Raw genomic sequence first — 27585 nt, 5'->3', positions numbered from 1 at the left:
TTCAGCAAAGTGCAGTGCCCAAGGTCACACACAGAGCGAGGTGGTGGCACAGCCGCAGTGAAATGGGGGTTTCTGGGGCCGGAGCTGTGGTGTAGTGGGTAAGGCCGCCGCCTGCAGGACCGGCATCCCATATGGGTGCTAGCTGGAGTCTCAGCTGCTCCACTTCTGATCCAGCTCTCCGCTATGGCCTGGGAAAGCAGTGGAAGATGGCCCAAGTCTTGGGGCCCCTACACCCACATGGGAGACCCGAAAGAAGCTCCTGGCTTCAGAATGGCCCAGCTCTGGCCTTTGTAGCCATTTGGGGAGTGAAACAGTGGATGGAAGACTTTCTTTCTCTCGCTCACTCTCGCTCTCGCTCTCTCTCTCTCTCTCCCTCTGCCTCTGCCTCTGTATCTTTGCCTTTCAAATAAATTAAATCTTTAAAAAAAAAAGAAAGAAAGAAAGAAAGAAAGAAAGAAAAAAATGGGCGTTTCTACAGTAACCTTCTATGGACAGTGTGGCCCAGGGCTGGAGGTGGGGTGGGGAATGTGTGGCCATCTCTGACCCCCTCACACCTCCCCAGGAAACCAGTCTTCATATAGTCTTGTACTCAAGTATGTCCAACTCAGCTGGTCTAACAACACGACCCAATGAAAACAGAATGAGAGCGACACATGCCATTTTTAATTTTCCAGTAGCTACATTTTAAAAAGCACAAAGAAATGGATGAAAATAATTTTAATTATATATTTATTTAACTGAACATATCCATTTCAACCTATACACAAAAGATACACAAAAGACTATTGAAATATTTTACATTATTTTCTATACTGTCTTTTTTTTTTTTTTTTGACAGGCAGAGTGGACAGTGAGAGAGACAGAGAGAAAGGTCTTCCTTTTCTGTTGGTTCACCCCCCAATGGCCACTGCGGCTGACGCACCGCGCTGATCCGAAGCCTGGAGCCAGGTGCTTCTCCTGGTCTCCCATGGGGTGCAGGGCCCAAGGACTTGGGCCATCCTCCACTGCACTCCCGGGCCACAGCAGAGAGTTGGACTGGAAGAGGAACAGCCGGGACAGAATCCGGCGCCCCAACCGGGACTAGAAACCGGTGTGCCGGCGCCGTAGGCGGAGGATTAGCCTAGTGAGCCGTGGCACTGGCCTATACTGTCTTCTAAATGTGATGTGTATTTTACATGGTGCATATCTTGGTTCAGACACTAAATTTTCATCAGATATTTAGATTCTTATGGCCTCTATAATGGAAACCTGTACACATGAATTGAATTCCCGAAGGTATATGGAGTCTTCAAAAAGTTCATGGTGGGGCTGGCGCTGTGGCGCAGCATGTTAAAGCCCTGGCCTGCAGCACTGACATCCCATATGGGCACCGGTTCTAGTCCCAGCTGCTCTTCTGATCCAGCTCTCTCCTATGGCCTGTGAAAGCAGTGGAAGATGGCCCAAGTCCTTGGGCCCCTGTACCCACATGGGAGACCTGGCAGAAGCTCCTGACTTCAGATCAGCTCAGCTCTGGCTGTTGTGGCCAATTGGGGAGTGAACCAGCGTATGGAAGACCTTTCTCTCTCTTTCTTGCTTTCTCTCTGTCTCCACTTCTCCCTGTAACTCTTGTCTTTTGAATAAATAAAAGAATTCTAAAAAATAAATAAATGATATATTTACTTGAAAGACAGAGTCACACACACACACACACACAGAGAGAGAGAGAGAGAGAGAGAGAGAGAGAGAGAGAGAGAAATCTTCCATACACTGGTTCACTCCCCAAATGCGCACAATAGCCACGGCTGGACCAGGCTGAAGCCAATAACTCAGAACTCAATCCCTATTTCTCATTTGGGTGGCAGGGGCCCAAGCACTTGAGCCATTGTCTGCTAACTCCCAGGGTGCACATTAGTAAGAAGCTGGACGAGAAGCAGCGCTCCGATACAGGTGCAGACATCACAGGTGGTAGCCTACCTTACCGTGCCACGACATCCACCTGTATGTTTATCTTCTAATTCCATTTTCCATGAATGTTTTTTAAAAAGTTTTATTTATTTGAAAAGCAGGATAACACAGAGACAGAGAGAGACAGAGGGAGATAGCTATCTTCCATTTGCTGATTCACTCCCTAACTGCCCACAACAACAAGGAATAGGCCAGGCTGAAGCCAGAAGCCATCTGGGTCTCCCGCATGGGTAGCAGGGGCCCAAGTACTTGGGTCATCATCCGTGCTGCCTCCCAGGCACATTAACAGAAGCTGGATTGGAAGGAAAGTAGCTGAGGTTCAAACCAGGCGCTGCTACAAGATGTAGGCATCCCAAATGATGGCTTCACAGGATGTGTCACAATGCACACTCCATTTTTCCATGAATTTTTGGAGTGCTCTTGTACAGTTAAGTTTGTCTCCAAATGGATGGGGTTGTCTATCGAAATTTTAAAATTAGGGGCAGGTATGGACATGTTTGGGATTCCCATCAAAGTGCCTAGGTTCAAGGTGCAGCCCTGGTCAGCTTCCTATGAATGTGTACCCTGGGAGGAAGCAGGTGATGGCTCATGTTGTGGAGTCCCTATCACCCATATGGGAGACCTGACTGAGTTCCTGGCTCCTGGCTTCAGCTTGGTCCAGCCCCAGCTGTTGCAGGCATTTGGGGAATGAACCCATGGGCGCTCTCTCCCTATCTGAGTACCTGTCTCTCTGCCTTTCAAATAAAATAAATATCTAATTATTTAATTCAAAATCAAATCAAATGCTAAATAAAATGGAAAACTGAGCTCCTTGGTCACACCAGCCACAGTTCAAGTGCTGGCGGCAACTGTATGGGGCAGCTGCAGCCCGCGGTCAAGCTCCAGAGCGAGTGGGCTGGCAGACTCTCGTGCCCGAACCCAGAGCTAAGCTTCCAAGGTCAAGCTAAATCTGAACAAGAAGCGTATCTACTCATTTACTCACTCGACAATCCCTATCACTACCCGTCTTGGATGACAAAGGGGTAAGAGCACCCATGGTTCAGAGGGTGACACTGTGGCTCAGCGAGGCAGGCCACCTGCCCAAGGTCACCCAGCTTTTTCAGGGGCCTGAGCTCTGTACCTGAGGCTTGGTAGGCGCCTGTCCAGAGGAGGAACTAAGCTTCTGCCACTATCCTCAAGGGACTTTCCTCCCCGTCTGTGGGTAGAAAATAGCCCGGAACGGGGAAGAAGAGCACTGCACGGAGAGGAGGCCTGTGCACAGGGCTTGGGCCTGCCTCCCCTCCCTGCCGCCTGCTCTGGGGCCAAGCTCTCCGCTGCAAGGACTCACCCAGGGGCCCTGGGACCAGGCCCAGAGCCAGTACTCACCTGCTAGGGCCACCCTGGGTGGCTCCGCCCTCTCACGGGGAGCATAGCCAGCCCAGCAGGGTGAAACTCTTGCCAGCTATTAGGTTTAACAATTAACTCTGACTGGCTTCCAGTGCAGCAGGAGGTGGTTCCAGCAGAAAGTCCCATCTTGCGGGGGGGGGGGGGGGGGGGGGGAGGGCTCGGAAAAAGGAGGAGTTGGCAGGAAGAGAGAAAGGGGTAGCAGGTGAGCAGGTGACCCCCCCAATTTCTCCTCATTCTGGTCCCTCTCTGCCATGTGCCCAGCCCTCTCTGCTAAAGGGTGATGGTATACGTTATGTGCTCAATAAATATGTTTAATCAACAAGCAAGGGGTGAGGGTGAACTAAAATAAAGCAGGCCAGTTAGATAGGTAGACTGATGGGAGAGACGCGAGGGAAGCCAAAGATGCTTGCCCAGCCCCAGGTGCCTCATTGACCCCTTTGACCCTATGACCTACAAGGACCAGAACAACAGCTCCCCAGCATGTGCCAGGGACAGGGCTGTGAGGGCCCCCAGCCCTGGACACTGCTCTTCCTAGCCACAGCTTTGAGAGCCCCGGTTTGTTCCCTGGTCCCAGAGGTCACACTGCTCTGGCACACAGGCACACGGATGCTAGGGTGCCCTGTTTTAAGATTTATTTATTTGAAAGGCAGAGTTACAGAAAGAGAGGGACAGAAAGATCTTCCATCCACTGGTTCACTTCCCAAATGGTTGTAACAGCTGGGGCTGGGGGAGCTGAGCCAGGCCGAATCCAGGAGCCAGGAGCTTCCTCTGGGTCTCCCACATGAGTGTAGGGACCCAAGCACTTGGGCCATCTTCCACTGCTTTCCCAGGTGCATTAGCAGGGTGCTGGATCGGAAGTAGGGCAGCTGGGACTTGAACAAGCACCATAAGGGAGGCCAGCGTCCCAGGCAGCAGCTTAACCTGCCAGCCTCTGGGGTGCCCTCGGCTAACACCATCGTGCTGCTTGCTGCTTAGCAACAGCCTCCTCTTCTCAGCCCACCCCCTGACTTCCCCCACATCCCCATATTCCCTTGGCTCCCACCTATGTGGTCCTTTCTCCTTTTCCGGAAGGAAAGCCTGGAATGATGATGGTTCCAGCCCACTCACGTCCCACTCACCTGGGAGCACGTACACCTGGTAACAGACTGCTCCCTACTTGACGCTGGCTTGTCATTTACTTCCTTCTCAGGACCCCTGGCACCCTCTCTTCTCCCAACTCCTAACACAGGCTTGGGTCCACAGCCCACCCAGGGGTTCGGTAGAGGCCCCTCCGGGGCTGTGCTTCTGTGCTGGGGAGGCAGAGGGGGGCAATGTTAAGAAATCACTTCTGGCCGGCTCCGATTTAGAGTCTGACATTTCTGGGATCATTTTGTGCTTTAGCTTCAGACCAGACCTGGGTTCAAGTGCTGACCCAGGCAGCCCTGCAGAGGCCCCGGGCAGCAGCCCACCCTCACCCGTTCTCAGCTCCAGCCTAGGCAGGTAGGGACAAAGTAGGGAACCTTCACTGGCTCTCCACGGCCTCCGCCATAAGCCCTCACTCCCCTGCCCCAGCCTTCCAGCCTTCGCTCGCTCGCTCGCTCTCGGCAGCAGCATCACGAGCCATGGCTCCCCAGAATTATTCTGGGCAAAACAAAGCTGCCCCCCCCCCCCCCGCTCCAGCCAGGGTGCTGCCCCCAAGCCCCCTCCCTGCAGAGACCCTGGAGCTGTTTTTTGCTGCATCCTTTTTGCCGATCTCCCAACACTGGGCGGCTTCCCCTTCTCTCTGGGGAGTACCTGCCTCCCTGCCCTTCTGCCTCCCCCTCCCAGTGGAACGTCGCCTCCCCCACGCCAGGGATTTCTGCCTCAGCCATGCTTCTGCCAGGGTGCTGACTCCTTACTGCTCCTACTTGGCCTTAAGACCCTGGAGACCAAGGAACACCTATAACGGCTTGTTCCAGGCTCTCTATCCTAGCCAGCTAGCACAATACACAGACAGTAGTGGAAGCTTACTGAAATAACAATGCTGAAGACCATTTTACACACAGCATTTCAGTTCATTCCTCCTGAGCCTTCCATAGACTTGTCAGCCCTGTCCCTTTGTTTTAAGCTGAGTGAGGACACTGAGGCACAGAGAGGGGAAGTGTCTTCCCCCAGGTCACACAGCCAGGAAATGGCAGTCAAGACTGGGATTAAGGTCTTAGCCATTGCCCTACTTGGCTTCCCTCCAATCCACAAGTAAAGGAGAGGATATGTGAGAAGTCCTGGCCTGTCACTGACATTGGCCACAGGGGCTCCAGAGAAACCAGCCCAGTCCAGGGCTGAAGGCAGACTCTGCAAACAACACTTAGTGAGCCTCTGTTAAGTCCCTACCCTGTACACATCCCTGTGTTAGGTGCAGGGGAGAAAAGAATGTGACAGGAGACATCCCAGGCTCACAACCTAGCAAGGGAGACAAGTCCCTTCCTGATAACAGAAGACCAAGCAGAACCTGTCCCCAGAGGGGAACAGATAAGGCACAGAGGGAAGGCTGAGGAAGAAAAGACCAATCTGGTTGTAGGGAGGAGAGGTGGGGGGAGCAGTCACGAGGCCTCATCTGAGCTCTGACAAGTGACTGGGGCGGGGGCCTTCCTGGCAGATGGGGGGGGGGAGTGGCGCAAAGGCACAGGGAATGCGGGGCAGGTCCCAGGAACCTCCGGAGGAATGGGCTCCTGGGTCACTTATGGTGAGTGGGCGTGGAAAGGGAGAGGGGGCTCAAGCGTCTGGGCACAGGAGAGACCAGAAGCCAGGGAGATGCTAAACAGAGTAGACCCCCAGAGGCAGGCAAGGCCCAGAGGCAGCAAGGACAGGGGCGCACAATGCGGCTGCAGGAGTGCAGCATTGGAGCCTCAGAGGCCCAGGCAGAGGAGCGGACGGGTCCGCAGCACCGTCCCGGCAAAGCCAGGCGCACCCTGAGAGGCGTGAGGAAGCAGTCTTCCAGCCTGGCTCTGCCGCTAGCTCCCAGGGACCCTTCCCCAGATGCTGGGCTCCGACTCTACAGAACACCCCTGAAGCCAGCAGTTCTACGTGTCCGTGCACTGTGACTGGCGGTGCCCACAGCTCCTTCCCCAGGCTCAGTGTACATGCCTGCACTCCAGAAGTTCACAGACAACTGAAACCAACGGTCTCCAAGGGCAATCTGATGAGAACCAGCTGTGCCCCAATCACCTGGACACAGAGCTGGCCCGGGGTCCCTTCCATGGAGCAGCTGAACTGGAACCTCTGGAGTGAGTTCTGGAAGACTGTTTTAGCAAGCTCCCCTTTTGCTGCTCTTAGCAGGTACAGAGTCTGAGAAGCTACCTTAGGGAGCCCTAGGAGAAAGGAATATGGGGGCTGAGCTGCACCCCTCCAACTGTTTCACATAATGATTTTCTGCTTCCTTGCCTCCGAAGGGAGGGCTCTGCAGAGAGAAGTTTTAAAGCCACTGCTCTCTCATCGAGGTCCCTTCTGGCTGAGCCACTTGCTCGGGCAGACAATGCGGGGTGCAGACTTGGCAAGCGACTGCAGCTGCCCAGATCCTGAGGTGACTGTGACACCTGTAGCCCTGCCTGGGAGGGAGTCTGGGGTCTGCCTGGGCTGAACTGGGGGTGAGAAGAGGTTTCCCATCTGGCCCCGCGCCAGTGCAGGCTGCCTCCCTCTGGTCCTGGGTGAGCTCTGGCTTGCTTCTTGTCCTTTTCTAGCATGATCTGTCTCTGTACCTGGCTTCAGCCTCTGCCTCCCTCCCCACGTCCCCCCAAGTCCCGCGCATCACGGAGCCTGACAGGGATCTCCAAGCCTGCCACGCAGACAAAGACTCGCGCTCTTTGAAGACAGTAGGCTTCCTTACCCGAAGGTCTCCAAGCAATCCATAAGAAACTAAGGTGGCCAGCGACAGAACAATCGCTATGGGAAGGGCCAGGGACCTCTAGACCTGCCCGGTCACCTCCCCCTGACGCAGCGTCCCTTCCATGGGTGGGCAGCTGCCTGCAACCAGATGGGCCCAGGGCCTTGGCTGGTCCAGGGGCTGAGGCTGCCGGAAGGCCAAGCCCTGAGCGGTGGTAGAGGGAGGCCTGGGAGTCAGGAGTCCTGCGTGGTGGACCCTGATCTGAGCCGAGACTCCGTCCTCTGCAGCTGGGCGAATGCTGAATGTTCTCACAGGCCCCTCGAGGAGCGGTCTGGGAAGGAAGCAGAGCACCCCTGGGGTTTGGACGGATCTAGATTTAAATGTCAGCCGTGCCGCTTGCTGGCTGAGGGCTAGTTAGACCGCGGCTGAGCAAGCCATGCAGCCTCCGTCAATAAAATGGGGATCGTAATCTCTGCCTCGCTGAGTAGCTGGGAGGATTGAAAACAGAAGGCCCGGAAAGCGCTTAGCGTAGGGCCTGGCACGGGGCAAGCCAATAAACATAAGCACCAGAGTGAGCCTCTTACGAGGAAGACCCTGTGCTTTCTAATCTTAGCTGGCCCCAAGCAACCCCCAACCAGCCACCTGTGGCGGGGCCTGGGGACTTCATCTGAAGAGCAGGTGAGGCGAGGGGAGAGAAGGGGAGGGGGAGGAAAAGAGGTGAGCCAAGGGGCCCAGAGTGGCCTGGCTCCCCCAGCCTGGGGGGGGGGGGGACGACTTGGCAGAAACTGCCAGGCCAGGATGAGCCCAATCCCCTCTGCAGGCCAAGGCATGGTGTAGAGGGACACAGCCTGCCTGAGAAGCACAGCCCTGGCTGTCCACAGGGACACTGAAGTCTTGGGTTACCTCCAGGCCCCGGCTCCCAGTGCAGTGGCCTCCTCCCACTGATACAGGCAGAGCTGGCCACAGCCAGGCTGATAACAAAACCCCCTGCCCATCCAGCTTGCAGGGGTACTGAGGGCCTGCCCGCTCAGGACCCAGGGACCCTCTTGTGGGGATGCTCATCCTGGAGTGGCAGACTCCTTCCGGCTGGGTCCCTGCTGAGGGGGTCTGGGCTGGACCCTCTCCAGGCCTCTACTTGTCCCAAGCTCCTGCTTGTTCTAAAGTTGCAACCACGGGAAATGCAGCGTTCAGAGCCACAAACAAGGCATTCATCCCGACGGCCGCGGACCAGCTCTGGGGACTTCAGGGTGTCACTTCTCTCTGCGCATCAGTTTCCCTCCTCAAGCTAACCAAGGCACCAACAATGACCGCCTCTGAGGTCCTCCCAGCTCACAGTGGCTGCATGTCATGCGGTGGCCCTGAGCACAAAGGGGCTTCAAGAGAGCAGCGGGCTGGGCTGGGCTCTGCTGAGAACTCAGTGAACGTGACAACGACCAAGGGTCATTAAGACAGTGACGGGTGGCCGGCGCCGTGGCTCAACAGGCTAATCCTCCGCCTTGCGGCGCCGGCACACTGGGTTCTCTAGTCCCGGTCGGGACCCGGATTCTGTCCCAGTTGCCCCTCTTCCAGGCCAGCTCTCTGCTGTGGCCTGGGAAAGCAGTGGAGGATGGCCCAAGTGCTTGGGCCCTGCACCCCATGGGAGACCAGGAGAAGCACCTGGCTCCTGCCTTCGGATCAGCGTGGTGCGCCGGCCGCAGCGTGCCAGCCGCAGCAGCCATTAGAGGGTGAACCAACGGCAAAGGAAGACCTTTCTCTCTGTCTCTCTCTCTCTCACTGTCCACTCTGCCTGTCAAAAAAAAAAAAAAAAAAAAGACAGTGATGGGTATAATTAAAAGCCACGGCAGGAGCTTTCTCATGATCTCCTGGGATTCAGGATCTGGTGAGGTGGGCGGGGCTGGAGGGCTGGCCAGTGATCACCCAAATGTGGCAGATGAGGAAAGTGAAGCAAGGATGGGTGACTTGTGCCAGCCACTAAGAGCAGGGAGGGAGAGATGCAGAGAAAGGAGGAACCATTGCGGGCCTACTGTGCGCCACCTCACTAGGCATGTGCAGCCGGTCTCACCGACACTGCCTGGTAGGTGCAATCGTCCCCCTTTCGTAGAGGAGGAAACTGAGGCCGAGGGAAAGTAACTGATCCGCCCTAAGGTTCCTGGCTGCTCAGCTGCCTCATCTGGATTTAGACCTGGGCTGGGGTGCCCAGGGCCTGCACGCCTCCCATGTTCTATCTGCTCTGGGTGGAGTGGTCCTCTCCCAAAATTCACGTCTACCCAGACCCTCAGAACGGGAGCTTATTTGGAAACAGGATCTTAGCGGATGGAATTAAGTGAAAACGAGGACATGCTGGATTAGGGCAGTTTCTAAACCCAAAAGGACTGGTCCTTACTAGAAAAGAAGATGGCCCAGAGACACACACAGAGAAAGCCGTGTGATGACAAAGGCAGACGAAGCTGCAGACCACGGACTGCTGGCAGCCAGAGAAGCTAGGAACAGACTGCCCCCCCTGAGCCCCCAGAAGGAGCAACCAGCTTTGCTGACACCTTCATTTCGGACTTGTAGCCTCCAGAATGGTGAGAACACATTTCTGTGGTTCTAAGCTCCCTGGGCTGTGGAATTCTTCACAGTAGCCCTGGGATACTAATACACCGTGCGTCCTTCTAGTGACAGGCCTGGGACGCAAACTCCGGAGCTCAGATTCCCACCCATCTGGCAGTCATCTCACCTCCCCTTCGCCTTCCTGGTCAGACTGGTCTGAAGTCCATCAAATAGGCTTCTTCAGGTCTGGGACCTCTGCCCGCCCCCTGGGTCTCCTGGCCCACAGTCCTCCCCTTGCCCCAGGCCACCGTCTACCACTGCCTGGAGAGCTGTGTTTCTGAAATGCAAATCTTACCTATCTGGCTTGGCTTCATCCTCGTCTCCAGCTGCCCCCCTCCCCCCACATACACCTGTGAGACTCCGTCAAGCACTTGCACCTGTGCAGATGTGGGCCCAGCCTTCCACTCAGCTCCACCTCCAGCCACGAATCCCACCTATCCCCACCCCGCCCCAACTTCTGCTCCCCCAACAGAACACTATTTGTGGTTTGCCTAACAAGCCATGTTGCCTTGGGCACATGCTGTTCCAGCTGCCTGGAAGATCAAATCCAGTGCAAACCTCATCTCTCTCCTCTATGAAGCCTCCTCCCTAACAGCCACACCCTGTCACCTTGTCCATTGTCCTTGTGATATTGCCTGTCTGCCCCCACCCCCAGCTTGGAAACACTGCTGTATTCATTTCCTTTCTGTAGGCCAAGGGCCCAACACAAAGGCATTCAAGAATGTTGAATTAACTATTATGGAATAGCAATAATAATAATAATAGCTAACATTTGCTGAACAGTTATTACTATGTGCTCACACTGTGCTAAAAATTCCATATATGTTGCCTCATTTAATTCTCAAAATAATTCCATGAGACAAGACACTATTAACGACCTTGTACAGGTGAGGAAATGAAGAGATGACACCACTTGCCCAAGTCTACTCAAGTAGTACATGACAAGGGCTGAACAACCCCAGAGCCAGAGCTAGTGACCACAGAGCAATACTCCCTTAGCTGAAGTTGCACTTTTCCCAGGTTCAGTCACCTCTGATCAACCACAGTCTGAAAAACACAGTGGCAAACAGTCTCTAAGTTCTGAATGTTGGACCAGATAGTGCGATGGAGTCTCACACCACCCAGCACTTCCTGTCCGGAGTCTGGGGAAAAGACCTTTGTGCAGGGCACTCACGCTGCGCACTGCCTGCCTGTGAGTCACAGGGCCTCTCCTCTGCTGGGACGGCGACTGTGGCAGCACTGCAGTGCCTGTGTCCAAGTGGCCGCTACTCTGCCTAACGCACCCCAGAGCACCAGAGCAGTGATGCTGGCAATTCAGATCCGCCAGGGGCCACGCAGTGCTTCCTGCAAGGGCAAAGGTGGAAGTTCTGCACTTCAGATGCCCAGAGGCTTCACTGGGGGTCTTGGGACACAGCGCCTTAGGTCCACCATCTGGCCCAATCCCTTCGTTTTATAGAAGAGGAAGCATGGAAAGGAAGGAAGGAAGGAAGGAAGGAAGGAAGGAAGGAAGGAAGGAGGAAGGAAGGAAGGAAGGAAAGAAGGAAGGAAGGAAGGAAATGAACAGAGATTTGTCCATAGTCACAAAGCAAGGTGTGAACCCAGAGCTCTCAAATCCTCATTCAAAGCCCTTGCTCTTCTCATTCTTGCATAAACTAGGCTGTGTCTCCTAAAGAGCCCCCTCCAGAACAGAGCCCAGCCCAGACCTGGGCACGCAGTGAGGGTCGCACCAAGGGCCAGGCGATGCAGCAGTGAGAAGGACAAAGCTGTCTCGGATCGTACAGTCATGCCTTGGCGGGAGACTCAGGTTATCACTTAACACCAGCTCCCATGTTATAAATGAATTTATTGGACAAACTTGTCAAACACTGTCCGTAAGTCAGGCACTGTGTGGGACACTAGGAAGGTTAATAAGTTCCTGCCTGGCATGTACAGTCGAGTGAGGAGAGACAAACAGCTAACAGGTTCACACGGAATCACAATCTCTCCTGAGCCCTTTGTGACGACAGAACTCTAGGAGTGTATGCTAGGAAAAACTCACTTGGCGTAAGGATTTGGCCAGGCCCCTCCCACGAAGTGACTGCTGAGCTGAAATCTGAAGACTGGGAAGTAATCAGGATGAGAAGTGGGGGAAGAGTGTGCTAGCAGAGGGGGGAGTATGTGCAAAGTCCCAGGGGTGAAAGAACCCACAGTGAAATGAAAGACCGAGGAGGCTGGTCTCCAGGGAGCTGGGCAGGCCTGGGGAAACTGCGCAGAGCCCTGGCTAGAATCTGCCCCAGGGCAGACACTGTCAAAGGGTCACGGTAGTGTTGAGTCAGGAGGGCCGGGTCGCCCAAGGTCATAAGGACGACCTGGGTCTGGAAACGAGGGCTCCTGCCTACCAGCTGGGGCTTCAGGGCTACCTCAGTACAGGTATGCACCCGGCGGCTCTCCTGGTTTCAAAACAAGGGAGGTTCCAGCTCCATGGCTGTGCCTCTCCTGACAGTTGCAGTGCACTGGAATCCCCTGTGTTGGCTCAAACACAGGCTGATGGCCCTGCCCCCAGAGTTCTTGAATCCACAGGGCTGGTGTGAGGCCTCAGAATTTGCATTTCCAACACTCTCCCAGGTGACCCTGCTGCTGGTAGTCAGGCGACCACACTTTGAGAACTGCCAGAGTAAGGGATGGTGCGGGGAGTCTAAGGCCAGCATCCTTGGGGGCTAGCAGGGTGGATCTAGGTAACAGTGGGACAAACTCTAGCACTCGGAGCAAGGGAGGGGGCCTCAAAGCCCCCAGATCCAGTCCACTAGCTGCCTAGTCAGGGAAACTGAGGCTTGGGGAGTTTGGCCTCTTTTACATAAGAGAAGCTAAATAACAATGTGTTGAGTGAACAGACTGAACACACACACACAAATACATGCAGCTTGTCCAAAGTCAAAGGCAGAGCAGACTCCAGGGCTCCTGAACTCCAGGCCGAAGCTTTCCACGGCCTGGGGTCTGGGGTTTGGGGCAGGAGACAGCAAGCTCCGCCTTCCCAGCTCTGCTGCCCTTGGCAGGAAAACACGTGAAGAGCTGCAGAAATCTGCTCTTGGCCCCCAGTCCTACCACCCAGCACCTTCCTTCCTGCTTGCACCCCCAGTCCCTCCCTTTACTCTCCAAATCTTGTGCGCTTTAGCCCGGCACGCCAAGCCCCGCTGGGGGGGGGGGGGGACACACCGGAACTGCAAGGAGAATTTGCACACTTAGATGTCCTTCTCCAGCACCGTGCTCCCATTCGTGTTTCTCTGTCCTTGTATCCCTGCCCGTCTCCAACCTGCCGGCACACACCAAAATCTGAAACCCAGAGAGTCAGGGGCTACATTTACCCCAAACGTCTTTCTCACCCAGTTCTCTCAAACAGAGTGGCCCTGGGCAGAATTCTTCTGTCTGTTCCAGTTGGCAGCGAAATGCCACTTCTTTTACACACCCACATGCACAGACTCACTAATACACAAACAGCTACGCATGCAAACAAATACAGCAGAACTTACAAAAAGAGATACACGGTTCACCATTCACGACAAAACACACCTGGGCACCCAGAGTAAGGATCAGAAAGGCACCGCCCTACAGGGCATGGGGAAGGGTGCAGACACGCCCCAGGGTGCCTCTCCAAGTATAGGGGTCTCCGGAGGGGGGATTCCGGGGCGTGGGACACAGGCCCTTTAAGAGAGTGATTCTTCCTCCCAATCCTTTCAAGACACTGTGAGGTGGCTCTCCCCTGCAGGGGTGCAGAGGGTATAGTGGCTGACCAGGCTAAGCTGGGTCTGGCCCTAGGCGACAGTGCCCGAGCCACGACAGGAAATGGCTCTCTGAACTGGGCTGGGTCACCGCCTGGAGACCGCTGTCGCCGCCACCCCCACCCTCAGGACCCCTCCCTCCACACCCATTCGCCCACCCCCTCACGCGCGCACCCAGGATTCAGGCAGGACACGCCTTCCGCTCCTGCTCGGCTCCGAGCGCCTACTCCACGGTCTGGCCCAGCTCCCTCCGGCCCCCGGGGTGTGGCCGCCCACCTGCCAGCAGAGAGTCTCCGCCCGGCTGGGCCGCCCCCGCCGCCGCCGCCACCCACAGCCCGGGCCAGGTGCCGGGCTCCCGGCGACGGCAGCGCCCCGGCCGCCGCCCCCACCCCTTCCTCCCGACAGTGCGGAGACAAAGCCGCGCACACGCACACGGGGGCTACGCGGGTGCACACCCGCGCTCACACGCGCACACACGGGAACCACACTGGCGCGCACACGGCGACACACACTCACACCCCCCACCCCTGACTCCAGCCGCAAGCGAAGCCACGGGCACACCCTCGGTCGCACGCACACACTCTCTGCTACACACTGGGACACACCCTCTCACAGACACACTCGCGGAGGACACCCTCAAGCACACACGCCCTCACCAGAGGTGCTCAGGCCACCCGCGGGGTGCACACTCGGCGCACACGCGCGCGCGCGTCCCGAGCATCCCCTTGCACCGATCCCGAGCACAAGCGCGCTCACACCCACACGCCCGGAACCTGGGCCCCGACGCACGTTCCCGCGCCAGCTCCGAAGCGCTCGAACCGAGCCGGAGGCTCCGGACCCTGGCGCCCGCCCCCCGGAGCCCGCCCGCCGGCTGTCAGTGCTCGCGAGTCGGGGACAGCGCCCGCAGCGCCCGGCGATCACCCCCCCACACACACACGCGCGAGCTCGGACGTGGAGGCGGCCCTGGGGCCAGCGCCGGGCGCCGGGCGGGCTCACCTGGCGGCCGCAGCTCGGCTTCCGGACGCTGATGTCCCTCGGTCTCCGCGTCCGGCGGCCGCCCCGGCGGGCTCCGAGGCGCACTGGAGCTGCGCAGAAATGCCCCGCTCGCTGGCTGCCTCGCTCGCTCCTTCCCTCCCTCCCACGGCGCTCAGCCCCCTCCCCGCCCGCCCCCACGCCCCCTCTCCCCCTCCGCCCCGCCCCGGCGGCTGCCCCGGAGGCGGCGGCGGCGGCGGCGATCCCGGCGGCCCAGGCAGCAGTGGCCGGCGGACCAGCGAGCGCCGCGGCCAGTCGGCGGCGGCCGGAGTCACGCCAGAGCCGGAGCCCAGGCCGGGGCCGCGCGGCGGGAGGAGCCGCGCCGGCCCCGGGGAGGGGAGCAGAGGAGGGGGCTGCGCCCAGCGAGCCCGCCCGCCGCCGGGGTCCGCCGCCCGCCTCCGCACGTGGGCCCGGCGCCTACCTGAGCCGCGGCGGAGCTCAGAGGCCCGGCGCCAGCGGCGGGGCGAGGCGGAGCAGGCGACCCCCGCCGGGGCCTCGTGGCCCTCTCAGTCCCAGGCGGGTGGGCTCGGGCCCCGCCCCCGCCTCCTCCCGGGTCCCTGCCAGCGCCGACCTCGGCTTTCCCTGGCTCACACGCCTCGGCTCTCGGCCCGGTGGCCCGGACTAACCCCGCGGTCCGGAGATCGGCTTGCCCGCCTCGTCTGCCCCGGGCCGGGACCTGGCCTACGCCCACCCGCCTCCACGCCACCCTGCCATTGTTCCTGCGGCCGGAGCTCGCCGCGCATGGCGCCGGGGGCTGCGGGGACCCTGACGCCCACCTTCCACAGGCCCGGGCACCTCCACGGTGGAGTCCACGACACCTACCGGCGCTCCTGTGGGTTCTGCTTTGAGTAGACTGAGGCTCCGGCGAGGGAGGAACTGGCCTAAGTTGAAGGAGCCCGGGATAGCGCCTGTGTCCCCACACCAGAGATGAAGAAATCGATGGATTTCCTGTCCTGGGGCTCCGGGGGCAGGGGGCCAGACCCTCCAGAAGCGCCCTGGGCTGTGAACCCGGGTCTCCTTTGTTAGAACCGAAGCCCAGAAGCCCGAGCAAGAAGCAGTGTTGGGGAACTTGTGAGGTTTTCCTGCGAAGTCAGGACACGTGCAGAGGCCTGCTACCTGCAGGAGCTTCCACCCCCTTGTCTCATTTGGCCCCGACCGCGTCTTAAGCGGCAGCGGGCCTCCCCCCATTTTGCAGCTGGGCAGCTTGTCCTAGGTCTCCCCTCCAGGCAGGAAGGCCCAGGTGAAGCCCAGCGGTGCCGGTTCCTGGCTCTGGTCCTCGCCTCTGGTATAGGAGGATGCTAAGAGCAGGTGCAAAGTGAGCTGCTGAGAACACGAGGAGTCAGGGAGGGACCCCGAGAACGTCCACAAACTGAGGGAGGGCAAAACTAAGCAGACCTGAGCATGGCCTGTTCAAGAGGGAAAATTATAACTAAAAGGATTATTGATAACGAATTTGTCTGGAACACTTAGGATAGGAGGGTACCTCAAAAAGCTCAGGGGAAAATCAAGTTAGTTTATTTGGGCAGCCAGCATTACATTGCAGCAAGTTAGGGGCACCTTGCAGCGCTGGCGTCTCGCGTTGGAGTTTGATTCAAGTCCTTGCTGATCCATTTCTGATCCAGCTTCCTGCTAATGTGCCTGGGAAAGCAGTGCAAAATAGCCCAAGTATTTGGGCTCCTGCCATTCACATGGGAGACCTAGGAGTTCCTGGCTCCTGGCTTTAGTCTGGCCTAGCCCCAGCTGTTGTGGCCCATTTGGGAAGTGAACCAGCAGTTGGAAGCTCTCTCTCTCTCTCTCTCTCTCTGCCTTTCCCTCTCTGTCACTCCGCCTTTCAAATAAATAAATGATAAATAAATAAATATTTTTTACAGTTTGTTTTGGTGCAGAGTCTTTGAAATCTGCTTAATTTGTTCATAATATGCATTTCCATGCACGTTTTGCAGTACCCTTGGGTTCCAGGCACTGATCTAAAGAGTTTTACTTGCATTAACTCATTTAATCTGCGCTCGAACATGATGGCACAGAGGTTATTTTTATCCCCACTTTGTACACTTTTAAAGTGACACACAGACATTGCATAGCTTACAAAGTGGCAGAGCCAGGATCCAAACTCCTGGAGCTGATTCTTAAGCTAGTATTTTAATGACCACCATTCAAACAGAAGCTGCTAGAATACAAGGCAAAGGAATCTGAGCTAGTAGAGCACCTATCATACAGAACTCTATTTGTTGGCAACTTCTGGCTCCCTGTAGGTACCTGGTTCCCAGCACAGCAACTGCATCAGGCCTAATTTGTTAAACAGCTGTACGACTGTGACACGGGGCTGGAGTGCTGAGTGTCCCACGCACGGTGCGGTTGCAGCCCTCTCTGCTGAGCATTTTTATCAGTGATTTTAGACGAAGCAGAGGAACAGATGAAACACTGATCAAATCTACTGCTGTCATGAAGTTGGGAGGGAATGGCAAGTGCTCCAGAAACCATAATCAGTCTCTGGACCATCTCAGCAGCCTTGAAGGCTAAACCGGAACTAAGAAGATAAGGTGCCACACCAAATTAAATTTGAAGTCCTGCTTTTAGGACCAAACCAGAGCAATCCCACAGAACTTTCTCTGACGTGGTGGCCACAAACCCTCTGTGGCTGCTGATCACTTGAAATGTGGCTGGTGGGGCCAGCGCTGTGGCATAGCAGGTTAAACTTCTGCCTGCAGTGCCGGCATCCCATATGGGCACTGGTTTGAGTCCTGGCTGCTCCACCTCTGCTCCAGCTCTCTGCTATGGTCTAGTAGGTCCTGGCTTCGGATCGGAGCAACTCTGGCCGTTGCAGCCAATTGGGGAGTGAACCAGCAGATGGAAGACCTCTCTCTCTCTCTCTCTCTCTCTCTCTCTCTCTCTCTCTCTCTTTCTCTCTCTCTCTCTCTCTCTGCCTCTCCTCTCCCTATGCAACTCTGACTTTCAAATAAATAAGTAAATCTTTAAAAAAAGAAAGATAAAAGAAGGAAGGAGAGAAGGAAGGAGAGAAGGAAGGAAGGAAATTAGTTGGCTGGTACCACTGAGGAAGTGCCAACTTCATTTCATTTAATTTTAAATGCTTCAGATTCAAAATAACCACATAGGGCTAGTGGCTGCCATGTTGGATAATGCAGTTCTGAATGATCAAGTGCCCAAAACACAGTGTAGAATGAACTGAGAGTAAGAACAGTTTCAGTGGCCACTGCTGTGGTGCAGCAGGTAAAGCTGCCACCTGCAGTGCCTGCATCCCACATGGGCACCGGTTCATGTCCCGGCTGCTCCACTTCAGATCCAGCTCTTTGCTATGGCCTGGGAAAGCAGTGGAAGGTGGCCCAAGAGATTGGGCCCCTGCACCCGTGTGGGGAACCCAGAAGAAGCTCCTGGCTCCTGGCTTCGGATTGACACAGATCCAGCCATTGCAGCCAATTGGGGAGTGAACCAGCGGATGGAAGACCTCTCTCTCTCTCTCTGCTTTTTCTTCTCTCTCTGTGTAACTCTGACTTTCAAATAAATAAATAAACCTTAATAAAAAAGAGAAGTTTCAGTGAAAATGATAAAGATTTTAGTTGACCTCAGGCTCAATAAAGCAATGTGATTGTAAAAAAAGAAGAAGAAGAAAGAAAAGAAGGAAGAAAGGGAGAGAGGAAAATGTAGAAGAAGGGAAGGAAGAAGGAGGGGGAACAGAGTACACCCTATCAGCTGAAACCAGAGGTGAGACCAGCTCTGTGCAGCTCTGAGATCACAGCTGAGCCACAGGGCTCAGCTCTGGGCCCCAGCTTCTACAGGGTCCCTGTCACACTGCAGGTTGTCTAGAGTATGTCCAGCATGTGGACTCCGGGATGATTTAAATAGCCTGCAGGAGGCAAGGCAAAGATTTCTCAGACATCTAAAGGGCTGTCATACAGAAAGGAGATGGATTTGATTTGTTTCCTATTATTTCAGCCTAGGAAATAGCAAACAACAAAAAAGCTATGTAAGTGAACCCACAGGCCATACTCTGTGAGGGAAAGATCCACGTCAAATGTATCTTTCCGTTCCTCTCAGCACCCAGTCCACCCAGGACCTCGCTCTTATGAAACATTGACCATGGAGCCAGTGCTGTGGCATAACGGGTAAGGCCACTGCCTGCAGTGATGGCATCCCATATGGGCACCAGTTCGAGTCCCAGCTGATTCATTTCCAATCCAGCTCTCTGCTATGGCCTGGGAAAGCAGTAGAAGATGGCCCAAGTCCTTGGACCCCTGCACCCATGTGGGACACCTGGAAGAAGCTCCTGGCTCGACTTTGGATCAGCTCAGCTCCGGCCATTGCGGTCAATTGGGGAGTGAACCAGCGGATGGAAGACCTTTTTCTCTCTCCTTCTCTCTCCGTGAAACTCTGACTTCCAAATAAATAAATAAATCTTTAAAAAAAAAAATAGATAAAAAGGAAGCATTGACCACAGCTGCTGACTGAATGGCTAAGGATGAATTCCACTCGGCTTCCTTGGGTGGGCATCCAGAAGGACAATTCCATCTCATTACAGAGAACTGTCCAGGGGCTGGCACTGTGGCACAGTGGGTAAAGCTGCCACTGGCATCCCATATGGGCTCCGGTTCGGGTCCTGGCTGCTCTACGTCCAAGCCAGCTCCCTGGGAATGCACCTGGGAAAGCAGTGAAATGACTCAAGTACTTGGGCCCATGTACTCAATAGAAAGACCCACATGAAACTCCTGGCTCCTGGTTTCAGAACAGCCCAGCTCTGGCCATTTGTAGCCATTTGGGGAGTGAAACAATGGATGGAAGACCTCTCTCTCTCTCTGCCTCTGCCTCTCTGTAACTCTGCCTTTCAAATAAATAAATAAACCTTGAGAGAGGGAGAGGGAGATGGAGATGGAGAGGGAGAGGGAGAGGGAGAGGGAGAGGGAGAGGGAGAGGGAGAGGGAGAGGGAGAGGGAGAGGGAGAAAGAAGCACTGGCCTAAGCTGGGAGTCAGGAGCTTCCGATTCTAGTCCTCCTCTGCCCTTAGTTTATGGTGTGGGCTCAGGAAAATCCCATTTTGGGTAAACCCCAAGGATGTTGTTTGCTATTCCCCTACCTGGATTTCAGGGTCCCCGTCTGCAAGATGCACAGCAACCTCCCAGGGTCCGCCTCGCTCTGGATTCTGTGGTAAGGTATTAGAAAACCTTGCAAGCTACAAGTAACACTATCATTACTACCACCACGGCCATTATTTCAAAGTCGTGCTTGCCAGGACTTGGTGACTGGGCTGGTAGTAGGGGACGGGAAGGAGCCAGATGGGCTGCATGTGCAGAGGTGGCCTTCTGACGGGGCCAGCTAACAGCTCTGTCCCTCCCTGAAGATCTGTGAGGACAAGCAGTGCTCTGTGCCCTGTCACCTCGTGAACTGCTTCCTCATTCCTTTGAGCCACACCCACACTTGGCTAAAAGAAGCAGGCAGTTCTAAGAAAAGTCAGACTCTGTCCCCCTCTTTTTAACATCCACAAATGACTCTTGGCCTGGGCCTTTCCTTTAAAAAATAAATAGATAAGTATCGTCATCTCGTATGGAACTAGCCAGCATTATGGAGAATTTAGTGTGCACTACATACTTTGCTTACAGAATTTTCTCCTCTGGGACATGGCTCTGACAATGATCCCCATTTTATAGATGAGGACACTGTGGCTCCTGGTGATCTGGCATTTTCTCACGGTCACACATAAGGCAGATAAGGCTGCATTCCTGAAGACTTCCGGCACCGTGCTGTGTGTTTTTGCAACCTGGAGAAGAAGACAAGATCAGTGTTAGTGTTATCCTGGTGTAGTAGCCCATTTTGCTTACTGAATAAATGCTTGATTTAAAAAAAAAAAATCAGTGCTGTCCCCAGGGTTCAGCGAGGGAAACTGATGTTCAGGGAGGCTGCATCCTCCCCTGCTCCGAGCTTCCCTCCAGAGCCTCCCCAGCCCACCCAGGCCTGATGGGTAAATAGCTAACTTCAAAAAAGGATGCATACTTGTCCAGACTTTTACTTGTCCTTTTCCAGGGGGAGAGACAGACTTCTGAGAGGGGCAAGCTAATCCCGCACCCCTGCCCCCTCCCCCATGCACGCCCCAGCCCCGGGGCCTTTCGGTGCCAGCCCTGAAGGCTTACAGAGTGAGTCATGTGGGCCGACCTGCCAGAGTCACCCTAGCACAAGGTGCTGAGCTTAGCTTAGAGGGCGGAAAGTAGGCCAAGTGTTCTCACACCCAGGAGCACAGTCCAGTTGCGGGCTGTGCGTTCCTACTCCTCTCATCCCAAAAGAAGACAAACCTCTCAGGAGAATACCCCAGGCCTCCGGGGGGCAGAGGGGACACAGGACAAGGCAGGGTGTGCCTCTGTCACTCAGAAGGGAGAGTGAGTGTCAAGTAACACAGATTCAGGAAGAGTGATGGGGACCCAGGCTGCTTCATTCCCAGAGAGGCTCCTGAAGGAGCTGCGGTCCAGAGCGAGGTGGGCACTCGGAAGGGGAAGAGGGCTCTCTGGGACTCCACCCAGCGGGCAGCAGGAGGCCTACAAGTACACCGTGGCCTCGCAGAGGCTGAGTCCTGGCTCTGCCCCGTCCTGGCTCTTGATCTTGGGCAGGTTACTCAACCCCTGTGGCAGAGGTGTCATTATTCCCCTTCACCAGTGAGAGGATGACGTGAGAGTACTGCAGAAAGTTCAGAGAAAGTGGAATTAAAAGATACGTTTATTTTGGTACAGAAAATTATGAAATCCATGCATGTGAGAATCTTCAAAAAGGTCATGGAAAATGCTTATCATAAAAAAAAAGTAAGCATGGGTTTGAAATTTTGTTTGCAGCAAAACAAAAATTTCTTTTGTGTTTTTAAAATTTTATTCATTATTTATTTATTTGAGAGGCAGAAAGAGAGAGAGGGAGAGTAAACTCCCACTCCTTGGTTCACTGCCCAAATGCCCAATATGGACAGGGCTGGGCCAAGCTAAAGCTGGTAGCCAGGAACTCTCTCCAGGTCTCCCATGTGGCTGGCAGGGACCAACTACTTGAGCCATCACTGCCACCTCCCAGGTCTCCCATTAGCAGAAAGCTGGAAACAGGAGTGAAGCCAGGACTGGAATCCAGGCACTCCTAGTGGGACACAGGCATCTCAACAAGCATCTTAACAGCTAAGCCAAATGCGCCTCCCTAAACCTTATAATTCCTTTTTCTTAAAGAAGTGGTCATCAAAGGAGGATGTACTTTTCTCTTTTATTTATTTATTTATTTATTTTACAAACAGAGTTAGACAACAAGAGAGAAAGACAGAGAGAAAGGTCCTTCCTCCATTGGTTTACCCCCCAAATGGCCGGTACGGCTGGTGCTATGCCGATCCGAAGCTATGAGCCAGGTGCTTCCTCCTGGTCTCCCACATGGGTGCAGGGGCCCAAGCACTTGGGCCATCCTCCACTGCCTTCCCAGACCACAGCAGAGAGCTGGACTGGAAGAGGAGCAACCAGGACCAGAACCCGGCGGCCATATGGGATGCCGGCGCCGCAGACAGAGGATTAACCAAGTGAGCCACGGCGCCGGCCCTGTACTTTTTTCTGAAGGAAGGAGAGAACTTCCACTTTGCTTATGGCCTTGTCTAAATACTGATGGAGTTTGTGGATTCAAAAAACTTCCACACCTTAGGCAGCTCATGTCAAGAGCCTCGGATGACATCATACTTGAGGGTATTAATTGTGAAATTAACAACAAGAGTCACTGTGCACTAACTTCCCCTGCAGGACCTCTGTCCTCAAAGAGTTGTTTTATGAGAGTTAATAGTGTAACTTGTTCTCAAAGGTTTACTTCATTTTAGTGTATTAAGTGGAGGATACTCTTATGTCTCATAAGTTTTCAATAAGCCCAAGTGCCCAACTCCATTGCCAGTTTCCTTAGGTGCTTCTTCCATTAATGATAAAACTTGTTCTCCAAGAAAAAAAAAGTATATTACCACAAAAATTAAAAGAAAACGAAGAAAGGAAGCAGGAGGAAGGGTGAGAGTGAGGGAGGGAGGTACGATGGGGTGGGAAGTGTCATTATGTACTTAAAATTCTATGTATGAGATAAATGAAATTTGTCTCAATTATATAAATAAAAATTAAATTAAAAAATCCTCAAACATCCTTGCCAGTTGCCGTGAGACTTGAGTACCCTCCAGAGGAAGAGGTACACCCCCCAACCCACTGTCAACCTTGCCCGTATGACTTACTTTGGCCAACGAAATTTGAGTTGGAGACCTATAGGCCAGTTCTAAGCAGAAACTTGAAGAGCCATTGAATGTTTCCATCTAAAACCTTCCTTTTTCCTCCCTGCCATCGGGATGGCGTGTGCTGGATAGGAGCTGTGCCTTCAGCCAGGATCCTGGAATGATAAACCAAAGTCGCAGTCAACCCGTCAAGATTGCCGTGTCACGTGATGAAAAAGACTGCTGTTGTAAGCCGCTGAGACTTGGAGTTGTGAACCCATCATAATTTAGTAAATGCTCCAGGGACAGCCCTCCACAGTCTGGATGGTTTTAGTAGCACCTACCCCACAGAACTATCGTGATGATCGCATGAGATTATCTCAGGAAGAATATGTAAACGCCTCATCAGGACCCTTCTGTCCACACATATATGGAAATTTGATAAATGACAGAAATGGTATTTTTTTTTAAAGATTTTGTTTTTAAAATGCAGAGTTGGAGAGAGAGAGAGAGAGAGAGAGATCTTCCATCTGCTGGTTCACTCCCCAAATGGCTGCAACAGCTGGGGCTGGGCCAGGCTGAAGCCAGGAGCAAGGAGCTTCTTACCGATCTCCCACATAGGTGCAGGGACCCAAGCCCTTGGACCATCCTCCGGTGCTTCCTCAGGCACATTAGCAAGGAGCTGGATGGGAAGTGAAGCAGCTGGAACTTGAACCAACACACATATGGGATGCCGACATTTTAAGTGGCAGCTTAACCCGTTACTCCACAATGCCAGCCCCAGAAACAGTATTTGTAAAAGCAAAAGATGGAATACTGGGTTGAATAGCATCTCCACCCAAATTCATATCCTTCCAGAACTTTAAAATATTACTTATTTGGAAATAGAGTATTTTCAGGTATAACTACAGATTTCTAGAACAATTAATCCTGGATTTAGGGTGGGCCCTAAATGGCTCTAAGTCTAAAGAGTGGTGTCCTTATAAGAAAATATGACCAGGTCAAGCATTTGGATCAGCAGTTAAGTCGCTGTTTGGGACACCTGCACCCCGTATCAGAGTGCCTGGTTCTAAAAGCTCCTCTGCTTCTGACCCAGTTTCCTGCTTGGGTGCATCCTGGGAGGTAGCAGAAAATGGCTCAAGACCTTGAGTCCCTGCCAGCCTTGTGGGAGACAAGAATGGAGTTCCTGGCGCCTGGCTTCAGCCTGGCCCAGCCTTGGCTGTTACAGACATTAAAGGAACGAACTAGCAGATCTCTCTGTGTCCATCTGTTTGTCTCTGTCTTTCAAATAAAATGAGAAAAATTTAATTTTTAAGCTTAAAGGAAAAAAAAGAAGAGGAGACACGTGGAGACATTGGAAGACACAGGAAATGATGAGGCTGTGTCTACAGCCACCAGAAGCTAGGAGAGGGGCATGAGGTGTTTTCTCCAACCGAGAAGGGAGGAACCAACTCTGCTGCCACCTTGATTTAGACTCCTGGCTTCGTGAACTGTGACAGAATCAGCTTCTGTTGTTTTAAGCCACCTAGTTCATGGGAATTTGTTATGACAGCCCTAGGAAAATAATACAGATGGATTATTTTTAAAATCATACTGAGCAATTGGTTATTCATTTGGAAAACAAAAATCGGTTCTTACCTCATAGCATACACAACAAGAATCGTTAGTTAAAGACCGAAATTAGAAAAGTAAAACTTGAGATTCTTTAGAAGTAACCAACGAAAATAGTTTCCAGAAACTCAGGGTAGGGAAACACTTCTTTAGCAAGACACCAACAATTATATTAGTCTGAGTTCTCCAGATGAGGTAGCAATAGGGTGTTGAGATTATATACATGAATATTTAGTTATAGGGGCTAAGAAGTCCCAAGATCTGCAGCCAACAAGCTGCAGACCCACTAGAGCCCGTGGTTCAGTTCCAATCAGTCTGAGGGACAGAGGACCAAGAGAGCAAGCAGCGCAGGTTTCAGTCTAGAAACGTGTAGAGACAGGAGAAGACCCAGCCCCACCTCACACAGGCAGAGAGCACGAATGCGCCCTTATGCTAGCTTTTTCTTCTGCCCAGGCCTTGGAGTGAACGAGGCACACCCCGAGGCATGAGGGCAATCTGTTTGCTCAGTCTACAGCTTCCAATGTTAATCCCATCCAGAAATGCCCTTACAGGCACACCCAGAATAATATTTAACCAACTATCTGGGCACCCCCGGCACAGTTGATTTGAGTTGATGCATAAAATTAGCCATCACACAAATAAAAAATGAAAACAACCCATATAGTCAACCACAGTATGTAGAAATTTTGTTCACCAAAAGTTGCCACAAAGAAAGGAAAAATGTAACCCCCTCATTGAGAGAAAAATCTCTGTGATGCTTTTGCCTCACAAAGGATAAGAATCCAAAATATACAATCTGGATTACATAAATGGACAGACGGTGTACACAGAAGAAATATGCAGGACAGGGGCCGGTACTGTGGCAGAGTAGGCTACATCCCGGTCTGTGATGCCAGCATCCCATACAGGAGCCGGTTCTAGTCCTGGCTGCTCTGTCTTCCGGTCCAGCTCCCTGCTATGGCCTGGGAAGGCAGTAGAAGATGGACCAAGTGCTTGGGCCCCTGCACCTGCACGGGAGACCCGGAAGAAGCTCTTGGCTCCTGCTTCGGATCAGCTCAGCTCTAGCCATTGTTATCATCTGGGGAGGGAACCAGCGGATGGAAGATCCTTCTGTCTTTCTCCCTCCCTCTCGCTCTCTGTAACTCTGCTTCTCAAATAAAAAGAAAAAGAAAGAAAGCACTAATACGCCCCAGCTCATTAGTGAGAGGCTCGTACAGTATCTGACGAAGCGGAAGCTGTGCAAGCTTTTGCACCAATTCTTCTCCGGGATGTAAAAGCTAGGGAAACGCTGCAACATGTGCAAAAGGAGACACATTTGAGGAAACCTTCAAAGCATTCTTTGTAGAATTGAAAGACTGGAAACAACTTAAATGTCTCCTAATAGGTAAAGAAAGAAAAAAAAAACTGCAGTATATTCATATAATGAATACAACACAGCAGTGAAAATGCAGGAAAATGGTTAATGTTCAAAATCATAGTGATGGGAGGCCAGCGCTGTGGCAGTGCGACATCACAGATGAGCACCAGTTCAGGTCCTGGCTGCTCCTCTTCCGATCCAGCTCTCTGCTACGGCCTGGAAAGGCAGTGGAAGATGACCGAAATCCTTGGGCCCTTGCACCCGAATGGGAGACCAGGAAGCTACTAGTTTTTGGCTTCTGATTGGTCCAGCTCTAGACTGGGACCACTTGGGCAATGAACCAACAAGTGGAAGAAAACCTCTCTCTGCCTCTCTCTCTGACTCTACCTCTGTAACTCTGTCTTTCAAATAAATAAATAAATCTTTAAAAAAAACCACATAATTATGGAAGAAAAACCAAACATTACAGAAAATACAACTTACATAACTTATATAAAGCTTAAAAACAGACAAAGCAATAGTATCTATCATTTAGGAATATTTATTCATGGAGTAAAAGTTATAAAAAACATTACCACTGCTATGATCTGAATGTTGTGTTCCTCCCCCAAGTCACATCCTGAGACCTAATCTTCAATGCCATAGACAGTATTGGGTGAGGCCCCCGGGAGCTGATTAGGTGTCCTCAAGAAAGGGGTTAGTGTCCTTGTATTAGAGACCCCAGAGAGCCAGCCAGCCCCTTCCACCCTGTGAGGACCTGCTGGGAAGGTGTGGCCTATGGGAAGCAGCTCTCACCACAGCCTTGGTCTTGGTCTTCTGAGCCTCCAGAACTGTGAGACATCTGTTGTTTATAAGATGCTCAGTCTGAGGTATTTTGTTATAGCAGCACAAACAGTCTGAGGTATTTTGTTATAGCAGCACAAACAAACTGAGACAATTGCCATGATAAATACCAACTTCAGGAGAGCAAATGTCTCTGGGTAGAGAAGGAAGGGAATGGGATGGAAGAAGGCTAAATCAGAAGCTGTAATTGCCTTTGTGTCGGTTTTTTTTTCTTAAGCTGGGTTGTAGAAAGCGTCTTCAAAAAGCTCATGGAAAGTGAAAGCTATCTTTTAAAAATATATTTGTTTATTTTCATTTTATTTGAAAGGAAGAGATACAGAGACAGAAAAAGAGATGCTGGTTCACTCTCCAAACACCCACAACAGCCCAGGCTGGGCCAATCAAAAGCCTGAAGCCCAGAATTCCATCTAGGTCTTTCATGTGGGTGGCAAAGACCAAAGCACTCAAGCCATCATCCCCTGCCTTCCATGGTACATATGAGTAGGAAAGTGGATCGCAAGCAGAGTAGCAGATACTTGAACTAGGCACTCTGCTATGGGATGGAGGCATCCCAAGCAGCAACTTAACTACTGAGCCACATACTTGCCCCAAATAGTATCTCTTAATTCTATTTTCCCATGGACATTCTGAAATACCCTTGTACATGAGTGTGTACTATTATGTGCCATAATTTTTCAAGGGATAGAATTAACAATGCCACAAAATTCATCATTTTAAAGTGTAGAATTTAGTGGGGTTTACTATATTTACAAAGTTGTGTAGCCCTCACTGCACTCTAATTCCAGAAAATTCCACCATCCCAGAAAGAAATCCCTTATTCACTGGCTTTCCTCATTCTCAACTGCTGTTGTTCCCAGGCAATCACTAGTCTACTTTCTGTGTTGACTGACTCATACAAATGGATCATCTACTGTGAGATTTTCTGGTGACTGGCTTCTTTTACTTAGTGCTAATATAGTTTTAAAACTTTATTTATTTAAAAGAGAGAGAGGCAAAGGAGGAGAGAGAGAGAGAGAAAGAGAGAGAAAGGGAGA

At 52.9% G+C, this 27585-nt stretch overlaps 1 protein-coding gene across 8 annotated transcripts in view; it reads right to left on the bottom strand.

Moving 5' to 3' along the window:
* Positions 1-22840, bottom strand: part of EPB41L1 (erythrocyte membrane protein band 4.1 like 1) — a 133154-nt gene extending 110314 nt beyond the window's left edge. For 7 of the 8 annotated variants that reach the window (XM_062204141.1, XM_062204132.1, XM_062204137.1 and 4 more), the window contains exon 1: positions 14512-14573. The gene's annotated coding sequence lies outside the window, so the exon portion shown is untranslated. Of the gene's footprint in view, positions 1-14511; positions 14574-20144; positions 20314-22764 lie in introns of those variants that run through there. The other variant, XM_062204134.1, reaches the window with a different exon arrangement.
* Positions 22841-27585: the final 4745 nt, after the last annotated feature.

This window comes from Lepus europaeus, chromosome 10, assembly GCF_033115175.1.
Source record: "Lepus europaeus isolate LE1 chromosome 10, mLepTim1.pri, whole genome shotgun sequence".
Lineage (NCBI taxonomy): Eukaryota > Metazoa > Chordata > Mammalia > Lagomorpha > Leporidae > Lepus > Lepus europaeus.
This window is presented reverse-complemented; position numbering and strand designations above follow the sequence as displayed.